This window comes from Pseudorasbora parva, chromosome 23 (assembly GCF_024679245.1).
Source record: "Pseudorasbora parva isolate DD20220531a chromosome 23, ASM2467924v1, whole genome shotgun sequence".
NCBI classification, from domain to species: domain Eukaryota; kingdom Metazoa; phylum Chordata; class Actinopteri; order Cypriniformes; family Gobionidae; genus Pseudorasbora; species Pseudorasbora parva.
Window position 1 is genome coordinate 34,743,283 of NC_090194.1, and position 15,387 is coordinate 34,758,669.

Genomic DNA, 15,387 nt, shown 5'->3' on the forward strand with positions numbered 1-15,387 from the left:
GGCTATAATATATATTATTAATATAGATTAATGCTTACAATTAAAGTTACTCAGTAAAGTGTAGCGTGATTTTCTCTTTCTTTTGTTCTTTGTTGACATGACAGACAGTAGCAGGTTTTTTAGGGGTCTGTTTGTCACTTTAAGAGCCAATGCACAGATCCAATACACTTTCACACAACATGCATTTTCTCTATTATTTACGTTCAGAATCTGACTGTTTTTACCTGAATACTGGGCAATATGTGCGTTTTGACATAATTTCGTATTTGTTTGTCTATGTGCAATAAGTCACAAAATATAAATTTTCGATATACTGGACAAAATAAGCACAAGCTATTGACATGTGAACGTGAATTGACATATGAATGTGAATGGGAAGAAACAAACAGAGAAGCAGCTTTTGTTTCTTTTGTGATAGACGCAAGACCACGCCGAACGCTGTGAGTGTGTGTTAGTTATCAGGAATGGCGAGAGAACATTGTGCTTGGGATGTTATTCCTTTTTGATCGACATTTGAATGTGGGTGAGTTTCATAAAACATAAAACAGTAACATTTGGAACAAAAAGCTGAGAAAATCACATTTTTGTGAAAGACTGTATCCAGATGGAGTAGAATGAATCCATCAACACCCCTAATAGTTCACAGTCCTGTAGCTCATTCTGGGTCCACATTTCATCCAGTAACATTAGATAGTTTTGATTTATATAATGTTTAATGTTGAAAACGTTATTTTGCATATGCATCTGCTTACATAGATCGCTTGTTGGAGGTTCAGTACTCAATCAGAATATGTGTAATAGCACCCCCTAGCTTCCAACAGTGAAAACCTGGAAAATTATGTGTTTGGCGGGGAAAGAGTTCATTTATAAACCCAAGCTGCCTGGCTAGCGCGCTTCCCATAATGTTTACACGTTAGGTCAGTATTCGGACAGGAGGCGGTATTTAACTGGCTGTTTGAACACATTCGACCACATGAGCATCTATGCTACGAAAGCAATCCAATCGAATGCATTTCTGACTACCTCTGGAATAAGGCTGAGCGATTTTATTGATTCTGCGATATAAATCAATATTTCCCCCCAAGAAAGTATCGTTTTTTTTGTGTGTTTTTTTGCCGCAAGTATAGATACATAAATCCCATTCAAATCCACAGTGTTTACCCCATAGGGTTAAAATCATGTTTTATTTCAAACTTACTTCATATCACTTTATACTTCATAAGTCGAGTGTTTTACATAACCTTCTGTTATCTCATGTGACTTCTGGTCAAAAAATCTGACAGAAAATACACAATGATAAAAGCTATGTTGAATAGCATTGCTTTATAGGCCTAATCTATTATGAAAACATTCAACATGTCATAAAGAACAGACAAACCATATATTGTCTCGCTTGTGTGTTTATTGTCTTCAAACGCGTCTATCTGCATGTTAGCAATCTCTGGAAGCTGTTTGTTTATGTGAATGTGAGGGAGTTCAATGTCACATGGTTTGTCACTTCTTCTTCATTGGTGCCGTATCTGGACTGAATGTCCATCAGGGCGCCCTCCGGCTGCCAGTATGAACTGAAAACACAGCACATCAGAGTATACAGTGCGCATAATGATACATAAAGATTAAATAAATAATACTTCTCTGTATAGAAATTTGACTCAAACATATGAGAATCTATCAATATTTCTCCACATCTGCACACATTTGAAGTAAAAGCCCTGAGGGAAGTTGTTTTGTCGAGAGTCTTCATGACGACCACAAAGGAGTTTTTTATGAATGGGAGCAAATAAAGCGCATATTACAATCAAAAGGTACCGACACTGATTTTCATATTAATAACTCCTTTCACATATTAACACATTACGGTCACTATAATACTTTTAAGAGTTAAACAGAGGTAAAAAAAACTTTAGTTTTTTTTACTTTTTAAAACTCCATTGTTAATTGCAATTCTGCACTTTATTTACTTTTCAAATGAATGTAAGCTACAGTTTTAATAAATTAAAAAAATGTTCTCAACACATCTTTGATTTGTTTTATCAAAGACAAGCTCAGAGCATTTTAGACCCGTTTACACCTGTATTTAGAGTCGTCCACATGAGATCTGATCGACACAAAACACTTTAAACCAGGTGTAAACAGGACCTAATACGATAAGTATGTATACTACTTACAAATATTTAATGCTTTTTAATTTTATTTTATACATTTTATATATAAAATGTATGTATACTGGGTTTATTAGGTGCCATAGTCATACATTTTACATTTACATTTATGCATTTTGCAGACGCTTTTATGCTTTCCCTGGGAATCAAACCATGACCTTGGCGTTGCTAGCGCCATGATCTACTGTTTGAACTACAGGAAAGCTCATACATAGTCATATAAGGCATAAAAAAGACACCCAGTATTTGTGAGTATTTGTCTACTTATGCTTATCACATTATCATGTATAATAGCTTATATATGTATTTATTATTATTGTTTTGTTTATCAAAGCATTCTGGAATTACTGTCTGGGTGACAAATACATACAGTAATAATAATGATAATCCATTACATTTATATAGAGCTTTTTCTAGACACCCAAAGCGCTTTACATATAGAAGGGGGGAATCTCCTCAACCATTACCAATGTGCAGCTTCCACCTGGATGATGCGACGGCAGCCATATTGCGCCAGAACGCCCACCGCACACCAGCTGATTGGTGGAGAGGAGACAGTGATTAGGCCAATCATTATGTGGGGATTATTAGGAGGCCATTATGGACAGGGGCCAATGGGCAAATTTGGCCAGGATGCCGGGGTTACACCCCTACTCTTTATCGAAAGACATTCTGGGATTTTAAACGACCACAGAGAGTCAGGACCTCGGTTTAACGTCTCATCTGAAGGACGGTGCTCTTTGACAGTATAGTTTCCCCATCACTATACTGGGGTGTTAGGACCCACACAGACCACAGGGTGAGCGCCCCCTGCTGGCCTCACTAACACCTCTACCAGCAGCTCCTGGTTTTCCCAGTTGGTCTCCCATCCAGGTACTGACCAGGCTCAGCCCTGCTTAGCTTCAGTGGGAAACCAGTCTTGGGCTACAGGGTGATATGGCTGCTGGTCTGCTGGCAATACAGTCCTGCTTTAGAGAACAGCATTTAGATTAGAAAAGACATTTTCATATTTTGTTGACCTATTCCTTTCAAACACTTCATGTGGTGGCAGCTCACTAGGTTTCACACTTAATGCAAACCGTTTTGATTCAAACGTTGATCATTCCTAACGCCCATTTTCTAACTTCTACAGAATGTGCAAACCTACACGGATGCGCTGTAATTTACAGATACAGAGAGACCCGTTGGCTTTATAGACCCGGGCTTACGTACATGAGGAGAGGAGAGAGCGAGGAACAGCATCTCGAGGGCCTGCCTATTAAATTTCCAATCAGACGCTGGCAGTGAGATGGCAACCATAAAACACAGATTCCCCTGGTGAAACAAGCCAACTGAAAGAAAGCCATTCTGAGAAGTGTGTGTAAGGGGGTGGGCGAGAAGCGTGGTGTATGTGAAGTGTTAAAATTTTAGTTGTAGCTTCAAGAACAGGAAGTGCTTTACCATTGGGTTTTTTGTTTGTTTGAGAGGCAGCAGGCGGTAATCACGGACGACCCGCGTGCCACGTCCTGTCCTCATCATCCACACGTCTCCCTCTGCGCAGATTAGGGCTTAATCGCACTAATTGAGTCGCCAGATGGATTTTTAAAAGGCTGGAAAATCAAAATGGCTCTGTAGTCATTAGCATCTTCAGCTTGTATAAAGACACGTGTGATAGTGCTGAATATTTGCAGTGACAACATGTAGAACAAAGCGTGTGTGTAAATTTTAATTGTCTAGTTTGATGATTGCTTCTGAGGTTCTGAAGTATATTTGGAGTCATTAAAGATAAAGTGAACGCAATTTGCAATGCAATTAACTTGCATATTGTGCTGTATTTTTATATGGAACAGAATATTCAGATGTGGAGACGGAGTTCAGTTCATCAGTTGGGATTTGATTGGTTTGTGAAATGCATTAGTAGTGTTTACCAAGTCAAGCTTTACTATACTATTCTATAATTTTTCATATGAATAACATGCATTTATGAAGAAAGTCATATCAATTTGTCCCTGTCAATGGTGGCTTTGACCTCTGACCCTCATCCTCTGCGATTGGCTCTTTTGCAGTTCCCCCTCTGTCCGTTTCTACCCACAATTCAACATCTATTTTCAGCGTATTGATTTCAAGCTGTGGTACGAGCTCAGCCTGGTGGGTGGTGTTTCGTTTAAAGTGTTTCTTGGCTGTCAATAGGCCACGTCCGACACACACACAGAGAAAAATATTTTCCACGTGCGACACTTCTGTGTCATGACGCAGGGTCTGTATTGATTCAGGTTAATTACTTTTAATAGAACTCACTGTCAGGGCTGTTTACAACGCCACTGTCTTCAGCGTGTGTGTAGCTCTGCTTGGGTTTTGTTTATATGCGATTGATTATCTTTTGGAAAGCTGTGTAATGATTTTACCGGCTTGAGAAATTAAAGCAATCACTTAAATGAGAATTTCTTACTTTGTCTTTTTTTTTTATTATTTTTTTTTTTTTACCATTTAAAAAAAAAAATGTATATGTTATGCACCGACCAGGCATAACATTATGACAGGTTAAGTGAATAACACTGATTATCTCTTCATCATGGCTCCTGTTAGTGGGGGGGATATTAGGCAGCAAGTGAACATTTTGTCCTCAGAGTAGATGTGTTAAAAGCAGGAAAAATGGGCAAGCGTAAGGATGTGACGGCTAGACGACTGGGTCAGAGCATCTCCAAAACTGCAGCTCTTGTGGGCTGTTCCCGGTCTGCAGTGGTCAGTATCTATCAAAAATGCTCCAAGGAAGGAACAGTGGAGAACCGGCCACAGGGTCATGGGCGGCCAAGGCTCATTGATGCACGTAGGGAGCGAAGGCTGGCCCGTGTGGTCCGATCAAACAGACAAGCTACTGGAGCTCAAACTCCTCCAGAAGTTAATGCTGGTTCTGATAGAAAGCTGTCAGAATACACAGAGCATCTCAGTTTGTTGCGTATGGGGCGGCATAGCCGCTGACCAGTCAGGGTGCCCATGCTGACCCCGCAGAAAGCACCAACAGTGGCACGTGAGCATCAGAACTGGACCACGGAGCAATGGAAGAAGGTGGCCTGGTCTCATGGTGATCTAAAAACACAGCGCTCCCACTGAAAACAAATTAATATGCCGAGCGAGTATTTCACATTGAAGTACTGAAGAATGCTCAAATTTGAGTAAAACGCAGCACTCATCACTGTCACTTTTTACCCAGACATCCAATCACAGTGGAGGAGGGGCGGGACAAATACCACTCTGACCAACCGCCACATTCTGTTTGTACAACAAGCAAAAACATTTAAAACACGAGCCAGAGCAAATGCATTTTATATTGTACACTGTAAAAAAAAAAAAAAAAAAAATCAGGCCCCAATTAAAGCTTCTCTAGTGTCTGATCACATCTAAATGATTTCAGTTGGCCAAATTGAATTTCTGTTAACTAAATTGCATCAATTCACAGAAATGAAATTTGGCCAACTGAAAAATTCAGATGTGATCAGACACTAGAGAATTTTTTTTACAGTGTAGTGGCATTTTTATATAGAATCAATACAGAAGCAATCTATCTGTAAAATGAGATACTACTAGTAACACTTTTGCCTATTATCCGTAACTTAAAAAGCAAAGAGGTTCAACTGAGAAAAAAGAAAAAAACATTTGCGCTCTCAAGCGCTTAAGCGTTTTAAGCTGGATAAAAACGCTTTGGTGGACATGCAGCCTTAATGTGAGGAAATTATGACAAAAAAGTTTCATTTTGGGGTCAACTAAATGTATACTTTTAGTGGGTTTTTAATGAAATATCTTTTACTGAAATTATACTCTAAATCAGGGGTTTTCAAACTGGGGTCCAGGGACCCCCAGGGGTCCTCCAGAAGGTTCTAAGGGGTCTCCAGAAAAGTTCAGAGGATTAAAAGACGAAGCAAAAATGGATAAAGTCAACCGAACAATCTGTTTAATTTCTAACTTTCTCTCTCCTTGTTTGCCATATACATACTTTCCAGAATTGTATATGTTTGCTTCGTATGTTTCTAGTGAGTTTATCTCGCTCACTGGGGTTGTAGAGCAGTATTCTTAATGCAGTACCTAAGCTGCTTACATACATTATTGTGAAAGTTGCATATACAAGTAATCTTCTTCAGGTTTATACAACCAACATTAAGTATAGACAATTTAAGTTTGGAAATTATATGCTGTATTTATAATATCACACTTATTAATTATCTAACAGTTTAATTTTTTTTTTTCATACATAAAACTGTATAGATGGATTTTAGGGAGGGGGTCCCCCATAAAGGTTCATCATATTTGGGGGTCCTTGGCATCATACAGTTTGAAAACCCCTGCTCTAAATAAGAAACTAGTGTATTTAAAAGCTGATTCATTGAGGAATGTAGTAAATGGATCTCTTTATGAATTGAATGAATGATTCACCGGATTGATTCATTGAATCAATGATTTGTTCAACACTGTTTCATTCAGAAATTAAACACTGCTATTGCTCAGAGAAGCACAACAGTTCTGCTCTGGCTTTAAAGATAATACTTTCATTGGCAAACTTGAGCAAAAGCAGACAATATTGTGTCTAAAATATAATACGAGATTAACTTCTTATTTATTGAACTGTTGTATAAAATCAATATCACATTTGCATGTGTGCTTTTCGGGGCAAAAAACTGCACTTGTGTGATATTGCTTAACTATGATGATATAAATATGAGAAGAAACTAGGTATCACACACCCTGATATCTTGAATTTTAGGGGCATTATAACTGTATTCTATAGGCTTCATCACACAACTGTTGCCCGCGCTTATGTTCATCACCAAACAACTGAAATACAAGATAAACTACTTAGTTCTGGGGCGGGACAGGTGCGTTAAATGCGTTAATGATTTTATTCATATTATATACACTCACCTAAAGGATTATTAGGAGCACCATATTAATACTGTGTTTGACCCCCTTTCTCCTTCAGAACTGCCTTAATTCTACGTGGCATTGATTCAATAAGCTGCTGAAAGCATTCTTTAGATATGTTGGCCCATATTGATAGGAGAGCATCTCGCAGTTGATGGAGATTTGTGGGATGCACATCCAGGGCACGAAGCTCCCGTTCCACCACATCCCAAAGATGCTCTATTGGGTTGAGATCTGGTGACTGTGGCGGCCATTTTACTACAGTGAACTCATTATCATGTTCAATAAACCAATTTGAAATGATTCGAGCTTTGTGACATGGTGCATTATCCTGCTGGAAGTAGCCATCAGAGGATGGTACATGGTGGTCATAAAGGGACGAACATCTGTCAGAAACCATGCTCAGGTAGGCCGTGGCATTTAAACGATGCCCAATTGGCACTAAGGGGCCTAAAGTGTGCCAAGAAAACATCCCCCACACCATTACACCACCACCACCAGCCTGCACAGTGGTAACAAGGCATGATGGATCCATGTTCTCATTCTGTTTAAGCCAAATTCTGACTCTATCATCTGAATGTCTCAACAGAAATCGAGACTCCTCAGACCAGGCACCATTTTTCCAGTCTTCAACTGTCCAGTTTTGGTGAGCTCGTGCAAACTGTAGCCTCTTTTTTCTATTTGTAGTGGAGATGAGTGGTACCCGGTGGGGTCTTCTGCTGTTGTAGCCCATCCGCCTCAAGGTTGTGTGTGTTGTGGCTTCACAAATGCTTTGCTGCATACCTCGGTTGTAACGAGTGGTTATGTCAGTCAAAGTTGCTCTTCTATAAGCTTGAATCAGTCGGCCCATTCTCCTCTGACCTCTAGCATCAACAAGGCATCTTCGCCCACAGGACTGCCGCATACTGGATGCTTTTCCCTTTTCACACCATTCTTTGTAAACCCTAGCAATGGTTGTGTGTGAAAATCCCAGTAACTGAGCAGATTGTTTTTTTTTTTTTTTTTTTTTTTTTTTAACATCTTAAGACACATCTTTTCCTATTGCACTTGACCAATACAGAATAGCACTTACTGATCATATCTACGTCTCTCATCCGGATTTGTGCCTTCAGGCGGGTATGTTACATAGTTATCATAGCTACCAAAATCCAGTGTTCTGTATTTTGCGTACGTGATTTTTTGCTGTCGATGGCTATTGCTGCGCGTTTAGCTAGAATGCCATACAAAACCAACCCATTGGGCCACTGAATCCGCATTAACGACAACAGTTGGGGCATCAGCCTTAGTCCTAATGGGTTGTTATCATAGCTATCAAAATCCAGTGTTCTGTAGTTTCCGTACGTGAGTATTTGTTGTAGCTGGCTATAAAAAAAAAAAAAAAAAAGGTGTGTACTGTGCTAATTAATTGAGATTTCTTACAGCTCTTACAGGTTGTTGGCCTTGTTTGTTTCGTTGCTTCTATTGCTCTACCCTTTTTTTGTAAGTCGCTTTGGATAAAAGCGTCTGCTAAATGATTAAATGTAAATGTAAATGTAAATTGTGAAATACTCAGACCGTCCCGTCTGGCACCAACAACCATACCACGCTCAAAATTGCTTAAATCACCTTTTTTTCCCATTCTGACATTCAGTTTGGAGTTCATTTATTAACTAATAACATAATATATATAATTTATACACTGATGTGCACATCATTATTTGATACAAGCAACACAAAAATATACTTTCAAGCACACATGTTCACAGTAGGGCACGAAACCCGCTTCAAATGCACACACACACCTGCCACGGGGCGTGTGTATATCACTGGCTCGCTGTTGAACAACCTTGTTGCCAATATGCAGTCAATCACGATGCATGAGATCTGTGCTACTGTGAAATCGAGAGTAATGACGCAGGTCAGCGGCGGCCCGCGTGCCGTAAATGGAGGCTCAACCAGGGTGACCCTTAACACACCGAGATAAATGAGCCCTGGAGCAGCAGCATAAGCACCGTAAGGCTCCAGCCATGTGATCAAATAGTGTAATACACATTCTTAGCATGTGCACTGCATTAACAGTGTCATTTTCATTTTAGTAGCATTTCCCCCTTGAGCTCCCTGCATAAAAACCCAGTGAGCAGAATTTTAAGGGCTTATGGGTGTGCTTACTAAAGTCTCTTATAAAAGTTAAGATGCATAAATGGGGCCAAATGTAAATGCAGTCCCAGAATTAGTTGTGATAAAGTGGGAAAAAATATTAAAAAATTAATTACAACTGACTAAATGTAAATGTACTGTTTTACTCAATAATTGTGTGAACCATTCATTTTTTTATTTAGATGTTAAGTGGATTTGAATTAGATTTTTGTACCAACAAGTTAATGCCAAACTCTATTGAAATCCACTGTAGTTTTTTGTGCTTCATGTAACGAGTGTTATGTATGATGCAAAGAGATTGATCCAAAACGTGCATATATGAGGATCATTTTTTGTTAAGATGCTGCCTATAATGCCAGGTTAGTTGTGGTTAGACATTTCGTTTTTTTTTTAATGATGATTTTCCACTCTCTGACTAATTATGGTACTACCTTTAAGACTACTATATGAGCTCTGTTATGATTGGTGGACTGGTGTATGGGCGGGACTAGCTGCTGAATGCTGAACAGGTGTTGATTATGTAAATGTTGGTGGTTGTATGGTAATGAGCTCATGGTTGTGTTGTCATAATCATAATGATTTCTGATTGAGCATATGGTTTTGTTTCTGTAAATGTTCTGGACGGACTGACGAGGGAGTTACCTTGTCACCGATTACATCAAAATATTTTACTCTGAAAGAGAAAGAATATGAATCAATAAGTGTTTTTCTTTCTGCGTTGCTCTCAGAACACTTTATCTGTGTTATGTACGGCTCTCAGGTTTCTTCTACATCAGGCTGGATTAAAGGCCTTATTAGGATTCTTGGTGTTTATCCCGTTCTGATCTCCTGACCCGCTGTACCATCATCCCAGCCGGTTCTTCATCACGCTGGGCACCGCAGGAGCGTCTTCAGCAGCACATTATAGAGACTCGAGTTTGAGTAAGACTCTATGTGTATCGGTTCAAATTGTCCTTTTCAGTGAATCGTGTGCTCACAATATAACCTTTTACTGCAGTCTTAAAATGCATTGTGATGAAGTAAAAGAAATGCATATAATAATATAATTAAAACCCAAAAGGTATTTTTAAGTGATTTTAAATGTATTACTGTTTTACTGTACTTATATTTATAAAATCAGACAGATTCAATGAATCGCTTATCAAAAAACCCTGTGTCAAAAGTCCCTGAGTGACAAGTTTTAATAAAAATAAATAGCTGAATATTTTTAAATTACTGATAATGATTTGATATGATTGTTAATTTACTGGAAAGCAATGCAAATTCTAGAACATTACATGTAAATGGAAAACAAAAGATACCAGAATGGGTTAACAGGGTTGCAGATGTTGGTTTATACACTGTAAAAAATGAAATTGCCATTTGTCCAGTAAACAGTGCTTTTTGAATCCCATATATTAAGAATTGTTAATAACTGTGACTCTACATAAAAATACATGTTAGCTCAACAAAATTCTCCAAAATGTCACGCTACATATTAAACAAAGTTTTCTGGACAAACATTTTTGTGTTGAGCAGAAAACCTACGATCTAAATAGTTTGCGCATGCGTGATGAGCCAGAAAATCGCGCCGAAATGCACGGGGTTTCCTTCTCCATTTTGCACGGGTAGCTCCTGGCTCGTTTTGAAGTTCGCTCATCCTCCTGCCTTTTCAAGGATCTAATATTGCCATACTTCAGTTGGTAAGTATTAATATTACTTTTCATTTCATGCATGCAATGAATTGCATATTCTCAAGCGGACAGTGTTATTGTTAGACATACGATTGGTTGTGTATTGTTAAAAGGCGTGTGGCCTAACATTTTTAATGTTTGTCACTGCTCAGATAAAGATTAGCTCATTAAAGTTCTTAATACAATAACGTTTCAATACAATAGCCAAGATTAAAAAAACTGAAATTAGCGAGTAATATGTTTGTTTAGCACGAGTATTCAAGTCCTTTATTGTTAGTTGAGGTTTTCTTTTCTTATTTGTCTGTAGGTGGCGCTGATAAACTGATATATCTGCGTTGAACCGCGTTTGTGAGAGAGGAAGACAGCGGAGGGTGAGGTAAGAACGTGTTATGTGTTAATGTTTAATTTGTAAGCTGCGCACACAATGTATGGATATATAAACTATTATGTAATGTTAAATGTATTTTAGCCGTTTCAATGTGCATTTTCGTCGTTACAAATCACACGCAGATGTATGTTTATGAGTGTGTTTAGAACGAAATATTTATTTATTTTTTAAACATTGAGAGCTATTCATCATATGATTTTAAATATGGGGACAAAGAAAAAAAGTGTAGAATAAGACTATGCTTAGCATTTTTTTGTTTATTTTATAATAATTTTTAATAATATAAGGTTGTGATGTTTACAATAGGTTCGAACTGATAATTTTCTATTTTCCAGAATGATCCAAATTGGATGTTGTTAGCATATTGTTGGATGCAACACTGAGGTATGCTGTATAAAGAAAGTTTCCACATTTGCACACTGTCTCACTGTCCACATATGTTTGTCTGCATGGAACTCAATTCTAAGAACATCCTTTATGCAGGACACTGCAATGGACAGCCTGAGTTCTTCAAGATAGCATGTTGCTCTGCTCTGCCAAAGTTTCCTTTATATCAGAACGACTCTCCACCTGGTAAATTGTGCATTTAAGATCTTGAACAAACAAACTTGTTGAGAGCATCTATGCTGACATGTTTGTCTTTTATACTGGTGACTTAACTGATTATCACCCTTTGATTCCATACAGTTTTGGAGAGCCTGTGTTTGTAACCCTGAGGACATATCTGCAGCACTGAATGCATATTTAATGGTATGTGGCAACTTTGTTTTTTAACTTATTTTTAATTTATTAATTAAATAATTGAAATTGATTCTTTTTGATAAACAGCCTTTTCTACTGTGAGTTGTCATATCCTCCACTGAAGCCCGGCGAGTCAGGCTTCCGGAAGTGCCTGAATCAGTGGACTCTCTCAACAATATACTTCAAGTGAAGCTACTAAAAGGACCGTTTTTTCCCCCCTGCAATTTGAGGACTTTGCAACCTGTCGGAGATCTCAGAACTGCCCAATGAAAGAGCAGTCTTGCATATTCAGTGGTCCAACTCCTGTGGTCACTTGATGAAACCAACAGCCATCTCATCGTTTGGTACTAATAGTCTCAACACTTCTGAAGGGTCCTCCCACATTCTCTGCACAAAGGTATTATTTACAAACTGCTTAGAAATTGGCCTTTAACATTCCCCATACCAATTCTCTCATTTGATTTGAATTGTATTATTTATTGCATTAATACAAATTAATTGTTTATGAACAGGTTTTTGAGGAGTTTTTCAGAATCACCAACAAAGACCTTCTGGGAGACTTCATGGCAGCCATTGGCATGTACACACCAAAGCTCCTGAAACTTTACAGAGACAGAAAAGAGCTTTCGGACAGGACATGGATGCACTCTAGGCTTGGGCGGTAATACGGTAAAATGGTATACCGCGGGATCTAAAAATAGCAACGGTATCAGTTTCAATACCGTCAAACCGTCAAAAAAAACAAAAAACAGATCAACTTACATATTGCTGATCAACAATTAATTATTAAATATTTAATAAGTTGAACTAATTAAACTATTTACATATTAAATACTATTTATTTATTAAATGCCTAAATATGTGTATGCGTTGTTGTGACAGCGTGGATGAGAAAGAGAGAGAGAGAGGGGGGAAAAGACGGCGAGTCGGGCACTGAGTTATTATCGAAAAAGAACACAACTTCTGCAGTTTGGAAGTATTTTGGGTTTTGACGGTAAATACAGACGAGGCAATTTGCAAATTGTGCAACAAAAAGATGACCGCGAGAGATGGAAATACCTTGAACCTAAGGGCGCATATCCGAAACCACCATCCTCACTGCTGCATGGATGAAAAACCGAGCGCACCCTCGGACTATGCTGTAATATTGCCGTAGCCTTTTGTCACACAGCTGGCAATGTAAGCAATAAGCATGAACTCCACAAAAATCAAGTGGACATGGGACTCAAAAAAAAAATATGTCAATTGTCTGACAATTGTCTCATAACGGTAAGCATAAAACGTGCAGAGAGTTTCTCGGGCTCAAAATATATATATATATATATATATATATATATATATATATATATATATATATATATATATATATATATATATATATATATATATATATAAGCCAAGCCAACAGTTTGTTGACGCTGTCTGAGCCTTACATCATAATGTTTTAATTATTCACGGTAATACCGTATACCGAGGTAAAATAGGGAGGAGGTTTGACGGTATCAAAATTTGGATACCGCCCAAGCCTAATGCACTCCTAGAAATACTTCATGACAGGGTAAGTTCAATTTCAATGTTTTGATAGCTTGATCTATGATACTTTGGCTGATGATGAATATTATTTTTATACCTAAGCTATTTGGTTGTTTCTTTTGTATGTTTTTCTAGACAACAGACATAGATGATCACAGGAGGACTCCTGCTCTACAAGGCCTGCCTGTATTTCTTTGCGAGAACCCAGCCGAGCTATTCAAGAAGTGTAATGTACGTATCAGTCTTCAAAAGGCTTAAAGGGTTATTCCAAACATGTAAAGTCTGTCATAAATTACTTTTCCTCTTGTCATTCCAAACCTGTAAGACTGTCATTAATTTTCAGAACACCAATGAAGATATTTGAAATGAAACCTGAGAGATTTCTGTCCCTCTATTGACAGTCTATGCAACTGTCACTTTTCAAGCCCCAAAAGGTAGTAAAAACATTGAAGTAGAGTAGACCATGTGACTCCAGCTGTTTAACCTCAGTTTTGTGAAGTGACATGAATAAGAGAAAAAAAAAGTAATTTTTTTTACATGCAGAGCAATTGCATCGCTAATCAAATTGAGGTTACGCCTCTGGAGTCAAATGGATTATTTTTATGTCTTTAATACCTTTCTGGGCCTTAAAAGTGGTTGTTGTATTGGCTGTCAATGGAGGGACAGAAATCATTCAGATTTCATAAAAAATATCTTAATTGCTGTTTTCAAGATAAAGGAAAGTCTTACGGTTTGGATCGAACTAAAAGTGAGTAAATAATGACAGAATTTAATTTTTTGGGTGAATTAACCATTTAAAGCAGGGATGTCCAAACCTGCTCTTCTATGGCTCCTACCTGGAAGTTTCTAGTAATCCTGTGGACCTTGATTATCTGGTTCAGATAAGTGTAGTTGGAGTTAAAGCTAAACTCATCAGCACAGTGACCCATAGAACAGGATTGGACACCCCTAGTTTAAACTCTCTCTCTTTGGTGTTTTTCTGCTTATTTACTTGGTCATGCCATTTTTTTGTGTTATCTGTCATATTATAATGTCCACTTCTGAATAAGGATTTCACATTATAAAACTATTTACCAATACAAAGTTTACAATTAGTGCATACAATTTATGTATTGCCAACCCCTCATCCCCACCCCCATCTTAATTAATTTGTTACAAAATTAGCTAATTCAATTCTAAACTAAAATATATTTCTTATTGTGTTTGTGTCACAGGAAACAAAAGCGGCCCCTGTTGACATTTTCTATGTGCTGGACGATAACACCCAAACAACATCACCATTTATCAAGACTTTTGCTGTTGTACTGGAAGGGGTTGTTCTGGAAGAAGTTTTCCTATCCTAAGACGATCCTAAGACTGGTAACAAAATGGTTGTGCGTGAGGCAGAGTTGGACCAGTGTTTCCAGTTCTTTTAATGTTTTAAAAAAAAGTTTCATTTGAGACATTCAAAATAAAAAACAAGCATTGAAGTTTTGTACGGACTGTTTAAATGGACAGTTTTACTCCAAAGACACTGTATGAAAACTCTGCATTGCAGTGTTGTGGATACGTTTTTTTTTTTTAATGTTTTTAATTACAGATTGCAAGCTCTTTTACAATGAAACACTGCACTCATATTGATAAGCCATAAAATAGTGAAACTGTTTAGAGTGTAAAAAAATAAGCATTTGTGTGAATATTTATTATTTATGGATCTGGCATTGAGTGACCTGTTTATCTTTGCTTTGTCCTAAAGATATTTTAAGCAAATTTGGACAAGGGTTAATTAAAGGGTAAGTTTGGCCAAAAATGAAAACCAAAAAGTCATTTACTCAACCTAGGTTGTTCCTAACTTGAATGTGTCTGTATTCTGTTGAACACA

At 37.8% G+C, this 15,387-nt stretch overlaps 1 protein-coding gene, 2 long non-coding RNA genes and 1 pseudogene across 4 annotated transcripts in view; 3 read left to right on the forward strand and 1 right to left on the reverse strand.

Annotated features, from left to right (window-relative positions):
- Window positions 1-15,387, forward strand: part of ttc28 (tetratricopeptide repeat domain 28) — a 347,257-nt gene that overhangs the window by 73,123 nt on the left and 258,747 nt on the right. The gene's annotated exons all lie outside the window — the stretch shown is intronic.
- On the reverse strand, window positions 2,995-3,110 carry LOC137063209 (5S ribosomal RNA; annotated as a pseudogene).
- LOC137062498 (uncharacterized) lies at window positions 10,534-12,918 on the forward strand. Its single transcript, XR_010901240.1, has 7 exons — window positions 10,534-10,873; window positions 11,172-11,240; window positions 11,588-11,636; window positions 11,736-11,825; window positions 11,940-12,002; window positions 12,081-12,390; window positions 12,506-12,918. It is a non-coding gene; the product is annotated as an uncharacterized lncRNA (long non-coding RNA).
- LOC137062917 (uncharacterized) lies at window positions 13,481-15,386 on the forward strand. Its single transcript, XR_010901310.1, has 3 exons — window positions 13,481-13,551; window positions 13,662-13,757; window positions 14,741-15,386. It is a non-coding gene; the product is annotated as an uncharacterized lncRNA (long non-coding RNA).